The sequence below is a fragment of the Podarcis tiliguerta genome, assembly GCF_965153285.1.
Source record: "Podarcis tiliguerta genome assembly, chromosome: 8".
In the NCBI taxonomy this organism is placed as follows: domain Eukaryota; kingdom Metazoa; phylum Chordata; class Lepidosauria; order Squamata; family Lacertidae; genus Podarcis; species Podarcis tiliguerta.
In genome coordinates this window covers 45,746,652-45,760,497 of record NC_139541.1, presented here as the reverse complement: position 1 = coordinate 45,760,497, position 13,846 = coordinate 45,746,652, and the positions used below count along the sequence as shown (strand labels likewise).

At 41.8% G+C, this 13,846-nt stretch overlaps 1 long non-coding RNA gene across 3 annotated transcripts in view; it reads left to right on the top strand.

Moving 5' to 3' along the window:
* The window catches only part of LOC310683112, a 31,274-nt gene that overhangs the window by 8,968 nt on the left and 8,460 nt on the right, over window positions 1–13,846 (top strand). For 2 of the 3 annotated variants that reach the window (XR_014514289.1, XR_014514290.1), the window contains exons 2-3: window positions 20–90; window positions 8,890–8,997. This is a non-coding gene — a long non-coding RNA (uncharacterized lncRNA). Of the gene's footprint in view, window positions 1–19; window positions 91–8,889; window positions 8,998–10,957; window positions 11,244–13,846 lie in introns of those variants that run through there. The other variant, XR_014514291.1, reaches the window with a different exon arrangement.

Here is a 13,846-nt window from a genome sequence, read left to right as displayed (position 1 = left end):
CTTATTTGTATTGCTACAGGTATGAACTGATGGTGCTCCCATTCCATGGTTTTGCTGTCCTCTAGTGCATGACTGAAGAACAAAATAAATGTAAGTTTTTGAGTGCTTATTCTACACCAAGCAGAAAAACGTAAGTGTTCCTACTCCGCCACCAAGTGGCCATGTTGCATAAAAATAGCAAGCATCTTTAAGGAGCAATATGTGTTGGAATATAAACTGCACTGAGGATTTAGCAATGCCGAAAAAACATGATGCTTCTTTTATTTATTTATTTTAAGCATTTCTTTCCTTGTTGGTTAATCATGCTCTTAACCCCAAAAAGGTTCCTGCAGTGGTTTTGTTGTTGTTGTTGTTTAAACACAAATGTGCATAATAAAGTAAAATCACATGTTAAAATGGCTTGCCGGGGTAGGCTTACCTATCCCAAAAAAGTTTTAAGCAGGTACCAAAAGTAGGGCAGTGAACATACAAGCCTAATCAATGGGCAAGGAATTCCAAACAGTAAGTTTTGCCACAATGGAGGATTGATTCCATGCAACTGAAGAACAAACATTATGTGGAACTTGTAAAAGTGCCAGTTCCACAGACTGGAGTGATCAAGTGGGCACATATGGGGGAAGGTGATCCATAGACTATATACCAACAGTAAGATCTTGATTTTGGCCCTGGGTAGCAAATAAGCAGCCAGCACAAATCTCTGAGAGGCAGTTTAATATGCTAACAGGGTATCACTCCTGTCAGCCTCACTCACTGAGCAGCCCTTTTTAGGATCCACTCTGCTCACCCTGAAAAGAGAGAGGGGCTAGAAAAGGTGCCCTAAACATAGTCTGCCTCCCTTTTTCCTTGACTGGATTACCACACCCAGTGGGGTCACCACCTAGCGATCGTAAAAGACAATTGAACTTTGGAACATGGACTTTGTCGGATAATACAGATAACAAGCATCCTGAATGCAGAACTGCCATCACAGCAAGAGAGCCGCAACATTTTAACATTGATATTGCAGCGCTTCAAGAGACTGAAGAGCAGGTGAGGGACAACTGAAGGAAGAAAAAGGAGGCTACACATTCTTTTGGAAAGCTCTATCTGAATAAGAACATCAAATACACGGGGTAGGCTTCGCTATCAAAAATGATCTTGTGAAGCTCCTGTCAGAAGTCCCTACCAACATTAATGAGCAACCCTCAACCTTTTGAATAAAACTCACCAAAATCCAACAGGCTACTATTATAAGTGCTTATGCACCAACATTGGATGCCAATGAAGACATTAAAGAAAAATTTTACTCTCAGCTGGATACCGTCCTATCAGAGATGCCTAAGGAAGATAAAATTATCCTCCTGGGTGATTTTAATGCAAGAATTGGGTGAGATTTCGATCTGTGGCCTGGGACTATTGGGAAAGAAGGAATTGGCAAGAGCAACCAGAACGGAATCTTACTTTTGACAATATGTGCAGCGCACAACCTTGTTATTACCAACACACTCTTTTGACAGAAAAATAAATTTAAAACTTCATGGAGGCATCCTCGGTCAAACCACTGGCATCTCTTAGACTATGTGATTGTCCATGCTAAAGATCGCCATGATGTGCTCCTTACCAGAGCTATGACAAGTGCCGATGACTACGGGACATATCACCAACCAATACACTCCACGATGGCTTTCAAGATTATACCTCAATGGAGGCTTCAAGGAAGGAAACCAAGGAGCAAAATGAACACTCAAGCCCTTCAAGATCTCGTTAAGTGGGATTGCTTCCAAATGACTCTTAAGGACCATCTGCTTTCAGAATTTCCTGATAACATTGATGAACACTGGACCAAGCTAAAAACATCCATTATTGCAGCCTGTGAACAAACTATTGGATACGAAACCAAGAAACACCAGGACCGGTTTGATGAGAATGACAGTGAGATTGAACGCATGATTGACAAGAAAAGGAAGGCTTTTCAGATCTGGCAAAGAGATAGAAACTGTGCCACTAAGAAAAAAACCTATGCCAACCAAGGCTGAGGTTCAAAGAAGAACCAGAGAACTAAAAAACACCTAGTGGATAAAAAAGCTTAAGAGATTCAGCACTTAGCTGACACTCACGGCCTTTAAAGCCACGAAGACCATCTACAGGCCAATAAATCATGGCATATGACCCCTATGCTCAGCAGATGGTACCACACTGCTAAAAGATAAAGAAGCTATTGCACTGCCTGGAAAGAACATTACCAACATTCCTTAACCACAACTCCCCCGTAGCTGCTGAGGTCCTCTCACAAATTCTGCAAAAACAAGTTAGAGATGAGCTTGTGGTATCTACAAATCTGGAAGAGTTGTGTACAGCTATTAACCAAATGAAAAACAACAAAGCCAGCAGACCTGATGGGATACCTGCCAAAGTCTTCAAAGTGGGTGGAATTGAACTTACACAACAACTTCACAAGGTCATCGAAAAAATCCGTGAGAGAGAAGAGATCTCAGCAGACTTTAGGGGTGCCAAAATTATCAAAGATCACCAGTGCTGAAGCAATTATTCTTCAACATCGACTTCATTGGATTGTTTATGTTGTGCAGATGCCTGATTATTGTCTTCCAAAGCAACTACTCTATTCTGAACTTAAAAATGGAAAGCGTAATGCTGGTGGTCAACAAAAGAGGTTTAAAGACTGTCTCAAGGCAAATCTAAAAAAATGTAGTATAAACACCAATAATTTGGAAACATTTGTCTTCGAGCACACCAATTGGAGAACAACCTTTACCAAAGGTGCCATGGGCTTTGAAGACACTTCAACTCAGGACGCAAGGGAGAAGCGTGCTAAGAGGAAGGCACACTTGGCAAATCCACACTGTGACCAACTCCCACCTGGAAACCAATGCCCCCACTGTAGAAGGACGTGTGGTTCCAGAATTGGTCTCCACATTAACTTAGGGACTCATTGTTAAAACCGTGTTCATGGAAGACAATCTTACTCGGCTACGAGTGATCGCCAGAGAAGAAGAAGACTCCTGTCAGCAATCACACAGCAGCATTCTGCACCAGCTGTGATTTCTGAACCAAGTACAAGGCAAGCCCCACACTAAGTGCATTGCAGCAATCTAATCCAATCTTCTAATGACCACATGAAGTTTGGAACAACTTTTCAAAGTCATCCTGACAGAGAATGAATTGCCGTGACCTAGCTTGGACGGGATCAAGGCATAAGTAAACATGGACAGATTCTCCTCCTACTGGAAAGGAGGCAGTTGATGCATGGCCAAAGCTGAAGAAATGCACTTTTAACTATAGCCACCATCCTGCTCAAAAGCAGCATCTGAGCACAACAGCACTTTCTTCTCCTGCAGTTTCTAGCAACTTGTATTCAGAAGTATATTGCCTCTGACTATGGAGGCAAACCACATCCATCAGAGTTAGTGGCCACTGATACTCTTATCCACCATAGAATCCTCCTCTACATGGGAGAAGATCCTGGGCCAAACAGGATTCTTCCCTGTGTGGAGAAGCTGTACAGATGTAACTCAGTGCACTTTTAAGTCTCCTTCTCATTCGTGCCATATGCATAGGTAAGGTAAAAAAAAGTACAGTACCCCTGGACAGTTAGGTCCGGTCAAAGGTGACTATGGGGTTGCAGCACTCATTTCGCTTTCAGGCCGAGGGAGCCAGCATTTGTCCACAGACAGCTTTCCGGGTCATGTGGCCAGCATGAATAAACCACTTCCGGCGCAACAGAACACCATGATGGAAACCAGAGCGCAGAGAAATACTGTTTACCTTCCCGCCGCGGTAGTACCTATTTATTTATTTCCACTGGCATGCTTTCGAACTGCTAGGTTGGCAGGAGCTGGGACAGAGCAACAGGAGCTCACTCCGTCACAGGGATTCAAACCGTCAACCTTCTGATCGACAAGCCCAAGAGGCTCAGTGGTTTAGACCACAGCGCCACCCGTAGCCTGGTGGCATAGTTGGTGGGTGGCACATGCATTTGAGGCTTGTCCATAGGGGCAAGTGGAGCAGGGTCATACCAACCTGAGTCTGCTCTCAGCCAGTCTCTATCTGCCTGCTTTTTCTTACTCACCAACACCTCTGGTTGGGCTCTCTGCCTTTCACCCTACTAGCCTCAATAGACACCAGCCACCACTGGACATGTACAGCATTGGTGAGTGAGAGCTGACACAGGACGCATTGCCAGAAGTGGCTGTGTGATGTAACTACCCTATATTCTTTCCGGGACAATCATATCATTAGGCAGGCCCTCCAGAGATAAAATTGTTTTTATATATGAAATTGTTTCAGGCATGTTTTTATATGAGAAATTGTTTGATAGGGGCTGCAGCCAGTGTAGAACTGTTATAGTCACTTAGCGGTAGACTTGTTGTGGTGATGAAATGTCGCTGCACAAGGGAAAACATAAGAATATAGTTCATCGTGCCACCGGTTGTGCAACAATGACCGACTGTTACACAACAAGCACCGGCTGTTGCACAACAAGAATTACAGTAGGTGCTCTGCAACAAGTTGTTGCATTGGATTCTTTTCTTGTGCAACTGTTAAACTTGGCCACCAGATGGCACTGTGGAGTCCCGTCTTTTCCAACTGGATTTCTCTATATGAGTTTACATCGCGTTTAACTGAAATGCTTCTTTGATGTGTCTAGATCCAGCCCAAGTCTGAAACCAATAACCAAAGCACACCTAATTAATATACACACTAAAACAAATTCATCAACTCTTTAAAATAAACAACCAGTATTGAAATGTACAATAATTAAATTAGTTATAACAGCAGTTAAAAGATTTAAAACAGGAGGTTCAGATCCTGTCTGGGATAAAAATGGATTGTGAACTTTAAACAACAGCCTTGCTGTGTATGCCAAAGTTGACCAGGCCTGAGACACACAGCTGGGGAATCTATGCAAAAGAAGAATGCAAGAATACCAAGATAAACTTGTTTGCTAACGAAATGTTATAGCAAGGGTGTTCTCTGCTTATTGAAGAGTAGCCCTGAAAATGGGGAACAGGAAATAGATTGAAGGAATTATCCTAACTAGGCAGGCTTAATTCATACACACAGCTTGGTGGTAAAACAGAGAACCATGACCATCTTATTAATTTAGGAGAGTTAAATCATGCACCTTTTGAAAATGTATAATGGCAAAATCACCCCACAGCTCTTCAAGAACATAAAAGGAGTCTTTGCTCATTTGGCTTTCATATTTTATATCCTTCATGTGAAACAACTCTCTCCATTGATCTTGTAGAGTGGCCTTTATTTTGGAAGGAGAGTGCCCTATTACAGAGGCAACCTGCTGGGCTTGAAGGACCAGGCGGGAACTGTGCAATGCTGTGTCCTTAAATGTTAATAGCTGATAAAATTTTCGTTAAGAGATAGTTACAGGCAGCCTGATTTCCCAGGAGCTGCATTACTGCTGATCTGAAATGTGGCCTTCCCATTTCACTACCCCATTTGAGGATGGCAGGAATGAAGTGGGGGGCCATTTTGGCTATCTCTCAAGTGAGACTCCTTCTTTGGCCTGCCATAAAAAGTATAGCATGAGAGACTAGGGTGATGACTGCTGTTTCCAGGAACTCTTCTCATTGTGAGGCTTCTGTGGGTGAGCTGAGAGTTTATTTGTACTCTGGGTGAGAACCCAGAAGCTGTGAGGGAGGGTGCATGAGAAAGATAATGGATTTGTATTGATTTATATATATTAGTAATTTTGTACTTATGTAACATTTTTATATGTGGTTGTGTATTTGTTTAAATTGTCTGTTGTTGCTTCAGTTTTCTGTAAACTGCATAGAGATATTTTTAATATATTAAGTGGTATAGAAATTCAATAATCAAACAATCTATCTATCAATTGACCGTGGAGGCATAACATTGCCATCATGGCTAGTAGCCATTGATAGATTTCTCCTCTCTGATTTGCCTGGACAGAGAGGGGTGTGTGTGTGTGTATAGTAGCCTCTGAATTTTATGTGGCTTGAATGTAGCTAATAACAGGCAGAGTCAGTTAATACTTGTTTTGCCCATATTCTCCTCCCTGCTGAGTTCAACAAGGGGTAAAACTAAGACTAAGAAGGAGGAAACTGACAGATAGTAAGTAAGAAGGAAGGCAGGTGGGGACAAACTGAGGACAGACTGAAATTCATGGCACAGTGACCCACTGGCCCCATCTTGGCCCTGGCCCTGGCCCTGACCTTGTCATATACCTAAGGTTGATTTTGGGTCAACTGAAAAGGGAAAATTCAGATGTGCTATCACGGCTTAGCACACACGTCCAAGTTTAGCCAAAAGTGTTTGAGGCATTAATAATCAGCTCTTGCAGAGGAAAAGAGAGACGTCTTGTCACAATCAGGCTGTAAAAAAAAAAGATTATCACTGCCCTGCGCCTTCATTTTTAATAAATATTTGCTGTTTGCTTGCCAAAAAGCTGTAGAGTGCTGTTTGACTTCCTCAGCTTCCCTTTTCACATACAATCCATCAAAACCCCAACTGCTAAACTCCACCGGAATGTCTATGCTCTTTATTTATTCCATTCACTCTGCTTGGCTCACTGGGGGCAAATAACCTGTCTTAAGCTGTGGCAGATGCTATTTTATATATTTTTGAGACAAGTGAATGTGAAGCGGATCTGGATTAGAGGTGGCATTTCCTCTTAGGGTCTGTAAGATCCAGACAGCTGCTCTGGCTGTTCCCATATGGGAAACATGCCCTCAAAACCTGATGCGGCATTCATACATATTCCTGATCCTCCCCTGCTGGCTACCTGTGTCCATCTGTTACAATGCTTCAGTGCCAACTTGTAACTTAATCAGCCCTGTCCTTAATGCTCAGTTTCCAGGCAAAGCACTAGGTTAGGCAAACAACACCCTGCATGACAATAACCCAGTCAATGGCTCACTACATAAGTTTACCTGCATTGTGGATTCTGTTCCCTTGATTGAAGCATTAGGGACAGACATACTCCCTCTTTTGCTTATGTTAGTGTAGTGAATCCTCTTTTATCCCAAGGGTCACATTTCCTTCTACATGTCCATGGTGGGTGGGAATAGAGGAGAAAGTGGGTGGAGCAATACAGGGAGATACTTGCCTTTGAACAGTAGGCTAGTCTCACTCACACAAATATCTGAAGGGTTGTCACATGGAAGATGGAGCAAGCTTGTTTTCTCCTGCTCTGGAGGGTAGAAGATGAACCAATAGCTTCAAGTTACAAGTAAGGAGATTCCGACTTAACACCAGGAGGAACTTTTTGACAGTAAGAGCTGTTCCAAAGTGGGACAGACTTCCATGGGAGGCGGTGCACTCTCATTTCTTGGAGGTATTTAAGCAGAGGTTGGATGGCCATCTGTCATGGATGCTTTAATTGAGATTCTTGCGCTGCAGGGGGTTGGATTAGATGACCCTTGGGGGAGGGTACCTTCAAACTCTACATCCCTCTCTCATCTCCATCCAGACAAGCAAGGGGCATTATCAGAGTTCAAGGACACATTCCAGCTAGGCAGAAACCCTCAAGGAGGGTGCAAGGAAGGGCCAGGGAGGGTTATGATTGGGGAATGGGTGTTGGAGAATGGATTCTTGGGAGAATCCCAAGAGCCAGATAAAGAACATTAGAAAAGCCCCATAGGATCAAGTCTGTGGTCCATCTAGTCCAGCATTATGTTTTCACAGGGGCCAACCAGATGCCCCTGGGATGCCCACAAGCAGCACAACAGCACTTAGCCTTAAAGTGATTCTTAGTAACTGGTATTCGGTAGCATACTGCCTCCAGCAGTGGAGGCAGAACATAGTCATCAGGGTTAGTTGCCACTGAAAAGCTTAGAGGACCACTCGCCTAATTAGAAGCCAAGGCTCCTTATTCAGCAAGGTATATGATGATGGAGAAACTTTGCTGAAGGCTGGCAGACCTGGGTCTAGTCTAGAGACGAACTGGAATTTCTCAGTAGATGTTTTACTCTGAGATCTTTCTTTCCACAAGCACCCCCTGCTCCCAAGAAGGCCCCTTTGCAGAATTTTCTCTGAATATTCACTACCATTTTTGCACAGGAGCCACTATTCTCACCTACCTCCATGCTCCATAAGCATGGATAAGAATCTGCCATTACATGATAAGTATGAAAAGAGAGTATTATCAGGAGTATCAGCAGCTGACCCTCGGTGCCTGAATTTCAGAAGATGGCAGTTTGGAACAAAAACATTTCACAGATTATGATAATGCAGGTGATTTAGCAGTACCATTTATATTCCACAATACAATTCTCAAGACATTGGGGTATTAGCTCTTATTTGCTTTTTAAACATTCTAAATGTACCTAGAAGGACAAATGAAGAGAAAAAGAGAAATATCTGAATATTTTAACCATCCTACTGTAGACCTGAAATTCGTATGTTCTGTGAATGTGTGTCTTTTAGACATAGGGAGTTAAGTGCTTGTTTACTTTGAAGTAAGTCCTGTGTGGGGCTTAATCTCTGGTAAGTGCATTTAGAACTGCTGCCTGAAATACTCTTCCAAATCAAAACACTCCCCTTTTAAAAATGTCAGAGCAGAATAATGTAAGACAAGCACAGTGCTATGTAGATCCTTTTGACATTTAGCAGCAGCACTTCCAGCGACACCCGATACAATCATGAAGCCACTAAAAAGACAGATGGATCAGAGCAATAAAATGAATGGCTGGGTGGCTAGGCAGAGAGAAAAAAATCTTGCCCTGCATTTTATCTCATCACGGTACCTTTGCACAAGGAGCTCAAGTCCTCGGATGGAGGAGGCAGAATGAAGTATAGTGGTTGCTTTTCTTCCAGCTTAAATGTCAGAACTTTTGGATCTCTTTTCAAAAGCAGCCATGTCTTTTATTTTATTGACATTTTTGCAATTATTTCCCTCCTCTTGTTCATCAGCTCCTTTAAGTCTGTGCCGGTAGGGGGCCAGGAACAACAACAGCTCAACGAATCATATGAAGATGAATAGAGGAGCAGAAGGACCTTTAAAAAAAGAGAATCCTGAGGGTGAGACACAGACACATGGAGGGCTAATTCTCTTCTATTACTGTATCAAAACCATATTCATTCCATAATTCTTTTCCTCCATTCACATTTCTTTTACTTATTTTTTCTCTCTCCCTCTTGCAGGTTCTTTTAACTTTTGTTTCTGTCATAGCTTATGATGGTAGGAACAGTGGAAATCTTATCAGTGGCTACCTTGTGGTGACCACTCTTCTATTTTCTCTGAATGCCCTTGGTGTGACATCAATTCAAAACATTTTTAAAGGAAAAAGGAAAAAGCTGCTACAGGACAATGTAAACCCCATCAGTCCCTATTTAAGGGCATGCCTTAAATAACAAAAAAGAAAAAAAGAAAGCAATCCATATACATGGGTCCCATTTGGTTTCATTTTTCTCCCATTTTTAATTACAGCAATATACAGTGCTATTATTCTAGAAAAAGAGGTGCCAGAACTCACCATGAATGCCTCCCACCTGAGAGGAGCTGGAACTGAGTTCCAGTGCGTTCCGGCTGAAAAAAAGCCCTGGCAGTATATAATTGATCATGATCTCATTTATTTCCAGGTGGTTTTTTTAATCCGTATTGAACTACTGAAACCATCTTTTTGAAGTTTCTTCAAATGCCTAATGTCCCTTTAATGTTATTGTCAATTTAACAATATCTAGCTGTTCTCATAGTTTCCTTGCTAATGCCAAATATATTGATTGAAAGGCACAGGAATAGATCATTATTTATATCTATATGATATATTTAATGCCCAGTATTTTCTAGTCTCCCAACCATTCTACCAAATGAGGTAAAAATCTTACAGAACCAAGATTTAGGGTGCAATCCAACCCTTCAAACTCTATCAGTAGAGCTGTGCAGAATGTTGGAACCACTGCAGCATCAACAGCCCAGCTGCTAATGATAGTCATAGTGGAGGTGGGTATGGAGGCAATAAGGGCTGAATTGAACCCAATGTCATCGTATGATGTTAGTGGCACCACTCAGCATCTCAGGGATCCCAGGATGGTTCAGACTCCACCCCAACCTCAGAATGCCCCATTTGGGGGCTTTTCATTGGCTACCACTGGCGGGAAACACAGCAGTGTGCTGCCCACACATTGGGCAGCTGGCAGATCTGAGTAGAAGGACACCTCCACACAATCCAACTTGTCCCCTAGTCCCTCCACTGACCTGTGTTGTTGTTTACTTTACTCTTCCATAGGGTCAAACTACATTATGTTGCCATTTTAACACAGTATTGCTTGTAGCTGAGGAAGTGGATCCTGTTTTAAATAGCAAAATCCTAGTACTTCAGTTTAGTAAAGCTGACATATTTTGGAAAACCACTGTTGACCCCCCCTCCTTTTCCAACAACTCCCTGAAATCATTTTCTTCTGACTTAATTATTGTCCTTACTTGATCCTGACTTAGTAGAAGCTTCATGTGATGATTTACAACAACAGTAGCAAATGCTGTGATCTGGCAAATCCCCAAACATACCTCATATAAGCTGCTGCTTATAAACCATGTGATAATGTGCTGCCTTTTCATACCACTAGTCCTTCTTTAATAGCCTGTGTTAACAGCAACAATAAACCTTTTCTCACACATTAGGGAAGTGGGAAGTGAATCGAGTTTTATTTTTGCAAAGTGTAGAGCACATTGGTAGTCTGTGACATCCTCAGAAAGCAAGGAAAGACTCTTAATACCAAAGGTCCATTAAAATCATTGACGCTGAGATTTCTGACTCATTGGAAATAACATAATGTACAGTGGTACCTCGGTTTTTGAACAGCTTAGTTCACAAACAACTTGAAACCCGAACACTGCAAAACCGGAAGTAGGTGTTCCTGTTTTTGAACTTACATTTGGAAGCCAAATTTGCTCTGTTTTGAGTCCCCCTGTGTTTCCTGTTGCGCTGCTAATTTACACACACCCCCCATTGTAATTCAAGCCTTCTGTTTCTAATTGCAGTGTTCTGAGGTGATATTTGGAGCTTATATTTGGTGCTTTTATTTTTGCTATTTATTTTGCCTTTTTGTTTTGAGGCTTTTTCAGTTAATTTGTTTTTGTGACTGTGTGGATCCCAGTTCAGCTATTGATTGATTGATTATGTGACTGTGGAAATGGATAAAAGCCCCCCATCCAAACAATGACTATCATCAGTGCAGGTAAGAATTTTTTTAAATTTTTATTTTTATCATCTACAATACTGTTTTATTTATTTCATAGCACAGTACATTATTTATTGCTTTCATTTTATGGATCAATGGTCTCATTAGACAGTAAAATTCATGTTAAATTGCTGTTTTGGGGGTTGTTTTAAAAGTCTGGAATGGATTAATCCGTTTTGCATTACTTTCCATGAGAAAGTGAGCCTTGGTTTTGGAACAGACTTCTGGAACAGATTAAGTTTGATAACCAAGGTACCACTGTATAATTATGCTTGCATGAAGTAACATGCATAAGCACATTGGCAACAACAATACAACATGGGCTGTAAGTTGTTGTACAATGTGCTACTTTGTTTTATAAGGATCACCCCAGTGCAGTACCTATGGTGAAGTTGAAGCATAATGCTGTCTTGAAGTCTTCCTGCCATAACCTGGCACTGTGGAATGGTGCAAATTACTGATCTGCCAAATGCCTGTGTTCTGAATTTTCCTTGTGTTCTGAATTTTGAGTATATGACAATATTGCTTTGTAGCTTTTAGATAGCCCCACCTGTACTATATAATTAAAGCAGTATTGGGCCACTTTAAACAATCACAGATTCCCTCAAAGAAATGTAGGAACTGTAGTTTGTTAAGGCTGCTAAGAGCTCTTAGGAAACCCCTATTCATCTCACAGAGCTACATTTCCAAGAGTTCTCTAGGAAGAGGGATTGACTGCTAAACCACATCCAACTGGACTCCTTCAAATCCTCCGTGAGTGCTTTTGCCTACTTGGAATGTAGTAATGAATCTGGTTTGCCTAGATGGAGGCTATACACAAGTAAAATTTACAGTCATTGCTCTGCTCACTGTTGCCTCTGGCTCCACCCATTACTGTCATGTAGCTCCTGGAAAGGTACCCAGAAGGAAATGAGGCCCTTTAGCTGAACAAGATTCCCCACTGCTGATGTAATGTGAGGCAGGTAGATGAAGGCAAGAGGAACTGGAGTCCCAAACAAGACTTTTTAAAACTGCAGCAACAAGAGGGACAAGTGCTGCACCTAGCAGCCTATGTGGACTCCACTTAACACAACCAGATGTCTTGGGCTGCCACTGTCGGCACATGATTTCCCTATTTTTAAAAAAGTTTGAAAAAGAGAGAGAAGTGTAACAAAATGTCCAAGACAAAGTTGATTTCACGTTCAATATCAAATTTCCTTGGAGACTCTCTGTGTAGTTATGAACTTGAACACTAAAACTACAGATGAAGACATTTGTGACCCAGCCATCTTCCTATTGTCCTTTATTGCTGAGATGGGCATTTTGGGAGAAAATCAGAGCTGATACTAAAGATAGGGATCAATAGCTTATTGTGCTTAGTTTGAATCTCTTGCTTACATGTCAGTCCTCTCATTTGCAAGACAAACAGATCTGATATGATGAGCTATCAGATTTGCCTAGCTGAAGATCAAATATTTTCATTTGATTGTTGATAATCCCCACTCCACCACACATATTTGTTCCCAGTAATCTCATATTCAGAGCCGAGGTATATATATTCCTCCCATATATGGCGAGATGAAGGCTCAGTAGGTGCCTTGTTGTTAGCTACTTCTCTCTGATACTTTTAATTTTTTTAACTCATCAAAGCTTGCAGACATCACCATTTCAGACAGCAAATTCCATAAGTTGGTTATGCTTTGAAGGTGATTTTTAAAAAAAACTTTCCTGATTCTACTGCCTCTAGACTTGCAGTTATATAAGTGGTGCTTGTACCAAGAAGGTGTGATTAGTGTTGCGGCCTCAAATGAATACTCCAAGTTCTAGGAGTATTGGGGGGGGGGGGATGTCCTTTCTGTTGTCATAAATTTTTATAAACCTCTGATATGAGTTTGGCCTAAGAAGGTCTCTCCAGGTTAGAAGCCTGGGGCTCAGTTCTGCATATGCTTTGTGATAAGTCTCTTGTGCTTCTCTGAACTCCTGCCAGCTCTCATTTCAAACCAAACTGCACATGCCCTACAATAAAAGGGATCTGGCAAACAGTTGATGATATGGATTAGGTCTCTTTAATCCACTTGACATCAGCCAATTGCAATGGCAGTTTCTTCACTGCCCTCTTTTGTTGAATAGCTTATTACAGGCCATCCATCTCACACATTCTCAGAGCAGAGTAGAGGGCAATAAGGGATAAGATCTACTAAGCTTTTTGTGAGACTCAGACAACATAGTTTCAGCTTATAAGCAACAGTTACAGAGTAACAAAGAATAACTTGCTTGTTTTATTTTCCAGAGGTGCAAAATAAAATACAGTGGTACCTCGGTTTACGAACTTAATCCGTTCCAGAAGTCCGTTCTTAAACCAAAACCTTCTTAAACCAAGGCCCTCTTTCCCTAATGAGGGCTGCTGCCTCCAGTACTCTTCCACCATTCGGCTCCCGTTCTGAGGTAAAGTGTCCAAACCAGGACACTACTTCTGGTTTTGCAGAGTTCGTAAACCGAATTGTTCGTAAACAGGGCTGTTCTTAAACGAGGTACCACTGTAAAGTGGGGTCTGTGTGTGTTTCATTTTGGGGGGGTAAGTCCTGCTAGATCAGCCCACAGTTCCATCTAATTCAATATTGTTTCCCCACATATGGTAACTACATTCTTCTGGCAACAGCAGCAGGATATGAAATCACCATCCTTCACTGTTTCTTCTCTGCAACTGACA